Source organism: Mus caroli, chromosome X (genome assembly GCF_900094665.2).
Source record: "Mus caroli chromosome X, CAROLI_EIJ_v1.1, whole genome shotgun sequence".
Taxonomy (NCBI): Eukaryota; Metazoa; Chordata; class Mammalia; order Rodentia; family Muridae; genus Mus; species Mus caroli.
The window spans coordinates 7,134,852-7,139,135 of record NC_034589.1 but is presented as its reverse complement, the minus strand read 5'-3'; the positions used below and the strand labels follow the sequence as shown (position 1 = coordinate 7,139,135).

The window sequence follows — 4,284 nt, the reverse complement described above, 5'->3', positions numbered from 1 at the left end:
CCCAAGTGCATGTCATTAAAGGCACTATGCCTGGCTTACACAACTATTTTAATATTAATATTTTTAAAGGTGAAGAGCAATTGAAAAAGACACCTGATGGCAATCTCTGATCTCCAAATGCCAGCGTACACATACATATACAAAGCACACATATTCAGAGTAAATGTAGAAGGGAAAGGACCTAGGAGCTTCACATCATAGATTTCAATGTAAAACTACAAAATTAGAGACAAAAATAGACAATCTTTATGACCTAGAGTTCTTAGATGTGACACTGACGAAATGTTGACAAATTAGACTGCAGAAGAGACTGGAATTCCCCCCATATATGCTGAGAAAAAGCCGGATGTCCAATCTAGGAAATAGCTCTGCCTTTTCTCACTCTTTAAGGTACCACGCATACTCCTGAAAACTATTCATGAAGTCATATGCAGCTCAATGAAGAGAGCTGAGTGGAAATCAGCCAAACTCAAAATGTCACATACTTCGTTATATAACAATTGTGAAATGACATTTTTAAAATGTTTAAATAAGCAAATGAGAGGATGTCAGAGGTTAGGGGACAAGGAAGGCAAGCAGGGGGGAGTAGGCAGTTGTGGCTATAAATACAAGAGATATAGCACAAAACAAGATTGTAAGATTTAGCCATTCTGTGGGTCACACAAATGTACATGTGAGGAACTGCAGAGCTCCACACACAAGTACAGGTAACTGTAGCTGCCTGCGGCCACGAGTTACTAAGCTCTTGAAAGTAAAGATGGGGTTTTGGATGAGAAAGGCTATGAGAGAAATAATGAGCCAAGACAGTTGTCTGATCAAGGCCAATGTTTACTTATGAGTTGAGCTTATAAAGGGGGGAACCCATCCCCCACCACTCTAGGATCTCCTTGCTTTGTCAGGATAGTGTAAGGAGAACAGGTTCAGCCTCTCAGCAGGTAGTGGTGTCTTGAAGGAAAGCTGCAGATGTGGCAGGACAATAGACTTTACCTAGGTCTGAAGACTCCACCCTAGGTGAGCTAGCAACTGTGGCAAACAAGTTCTGAGCAGCCTTCTCAAGGATGGGGGAAGGGCATAGTTCCTTGCTTTTTATTTATTAAAAATTAGCTGGACTGGGGCATAAAATTTACTTATACTCCATGGTCCTGCCTGGGAATTATGGTGACTGGTGGCAGCACCTGTCTTAGGACTGACTCTAATTGGACTTTTTCTGACCCGTTTCAGAGCCCACATGCAGCTTGTTTGTGTTTATTTACACAAACACAGCATTTTAGTGTTTATTATGAACAAGCACAGCCTATTGGCACATGCCTCTGTCTTAGGTTGAAATAAGCCATAGTCCAGTGGCCCATCCTTGGCTGCCAGCCCTCATTGCACACCTTTTTCCCAATCAGTACAAAGCCACAATATGTACTCAATGCATTTCTTCATAGTGATGAATCACTGCCATCTGCACTTTGCTGAATGCAAGCCTGTATGGAGGTAACCAACCTGCTTGAACACAAAGTCAAAGTTGAAATCAACAGGATTAAGGTTGTCTGTGGGGATATCCCAGGCACTCAATTCAGTGGCAAATTAGTAACAATCAGGCCCAAGTCTAATAAAGATTTTTAGCTATCTTCATAATAGAAATCTATAATATTGGAATTATTACTAGACCAGTCCATGATTGAGTCAGAACAACTGGTCACATTAAAGGAAAGAGAAGAGTCATTATAAATCCTCCTTTTGATTAATTTTTCTAAATCAATTTCCATAGTCTCTATGTTCTCTGTCCCACAAAGTTTAAAAGCTTGAAGCGGGGGCTGGTGAGATGGCTCAGCGGGTAAGAGCACCTGACTGCTCTTCTGAAGGTCCTGAGTTCAAATCCCAGAAACCACATGGTGACTCACAACCATCTGTAATGAGATCTGGCACCCTCTTCTGATGTGTCTGAAGACAGCTACAGTGTACATACATATAATAAATAAATAAATCTTTAAAAAAAAAAAAAAGCTTGAAGCAAGGCAGCTTAGCTTGTCTAATCTGGGACATTTGCAAGTGAAGGTAGGTCAAGAATATATACCCAATATAGCTTTCCTGTTACCATTGTTAGGGCACTCAACAAGCTCACAGGTCAGTATTATCCTTTTGTGTCAGGTTGTCACACCAATCACTCTGACAACTAGCAAGCTCCTGCAGCATTCTGTGGAAAAAAAACACAAACAAGTCCTCTTCCCCATATTAAAATATCTGATGAGGATCATGCCATATGCCAATAAGTGATCCTTCCATCTCACCTAGGCATAAGTATGCCTAGTTGTAGGATACTATAAGGCACTCACAAAGGAGTTCTTTGGCATCCAAATTTTAACATTTTAAAAATAAAAAGCATGATTTAAATAATGTGTGCGGGGATATAATTCCCCCCCCTTTTTTTTAACCCTAAGTTTTATTTAAATAACCTCAGTGAGAACCCAGCAGACCACCAACCATCTTCTCATCTACCCCCCTCACCTCACAAGGAGGTGTGTAGACTGCCTCTCAGTGGAAGCAGGCTTGGCCTCTGCCACAGACAGCTGTTGGAGCTGGAGGATCCACAGTGGAGCGGGGGTTCTTGATAGTCTCATCCACGGACACAATAAGGCACCGCAGCCTCAGAAGCTGCTGTCAGAGTGTTGATGCGCACCATGGCTGGCTCCCATACAAATGCCTGGAAGTTGCCGGCAATGTTCTCATTGTTGATGTCCACCCCATACCACATACCTCCCTGTGTGTGTCGAGCCCGCAGCTTGTTGAGGATGTTTGTGGCATCAAAGCCAGCATTGTCACATAGCTGTCGTGGAATAATCTCCAGGGCCTTTGGCATATGCCCCATTCAACAGCTGCCATTTCCCAGGAATGGTCCTGGAGTAATCCCGCAGGTATTTGGAAAGCTCCATCTCGATGGCTCCACCACCAGCCACCACAGAGTCATTCTTGATGGCCCTCCTCACAATCATGATAGCATCATGTAGGGACCTCTCTGTCTCCTCCATAAACTGCTCAGCACCACCACAGAGGATGATGGTACATGTCTTGGCCCTAGGTCAGCCAGTGAAGAAATTGTACCTCTCTCCTCTAATTTGGGTCTCTTCAAACACTTGGCAGTGGCCCAGCACATCTGGAACCAGAGCATTCACACTGGTCTGGATTGAGCCTCCACAAGCCATCATCGTCCTCTTCAGATCCTCCTCAGGCACTTGGCCAGCATAGAACATGTCCCTATCAGCAAAGTACTGGGTGGCCACATCCCCAATAGGGAGTTTAGACAAGATGACTTGGGCTCTAGACTGATGGATCTTCTCTAACTTGTCATAGAGAATGTTCCTGATGCTTTGATTTCAGCATTATTTTTCTCTGCTTTTAGCTCAAACTCAACATTTAAGAGGGCAATCTTGGGGTTCTTATACTTCTTGGGCTGCATTTCAAACCCAGAATAAGAGAAAGTCTTCTTGAACGTAACACCAGCCACTAGCTGAGACTCCTCTAGGGCTCCACCCTGCACCTTCTTTTTGGTTTTTTGAGACAGGGTTTCTCTGTATAGCCCTGGCTGTCCTGGAACTCACTTGGTAGACCAGGCTGGCCTCGAACTCAGAAATCCGCCTACCTCTGCCTCCCAAGTGCTGGGATTAAAGGCATGTGCCACCACTGCCCGGCCTCACCCTGCACCTTCTTGATGCCAATCATTTTAAGCCGTAGCAGCTCATCAAGCATCATCACAGCATCAACCACCATCTTGGCGAAGAAGACCTTTTGCTGGGAGATCTGCTTGGAGCTCAGGGCTGTCATTGCACACTTCTCTAGCATCTACCTCTGTTCTACTTTATCTTGCTTCTTCACAGTCATAGCTATCTCTTTGATTTTGTTAACAGCCAATTGGGTGGCTGTACGGAAAGCTCAGATGATGATCTGAGGGTGTAAACCTTCTTTCACGTAGGGCTTCACATGCTTCAGAAACTCCACAGCCAGCAGGGTCACTGAGGTGGTGCCATCACCAACCTCAGCATCCTGGTACTTGGCTATGTCCACTAAAGTCTTTGCTGCAGGATGGACAACGTCGAGGAGTTTCAGAATTGTGGCCCCATCATTAGAAATTGTTGCTTTGCCTCAGCCATCCACAATAAGTTTGTCCATGCCACAGTGACCCAAGGTGGTTCTTACAGCCTCAGCAATCACTTGGCAGGCACTGATGTTACTCACGAGTTGAGGGATGCCCTGGAAGCTATCAGTACCCTCTTTCAACAGGATAATTGGTGTGGGCATCAT

General features: G+C 44.5%; 1 pseudogene; it reads right to left on the bottom strand.

Moving 5' to 3' along the window:
• Positions 1-2,485: 2,485 nt before the first annotated feature.
• Positions 2,486-4,284, bottom strand: LOC110287205 (annotated as a pseudogene).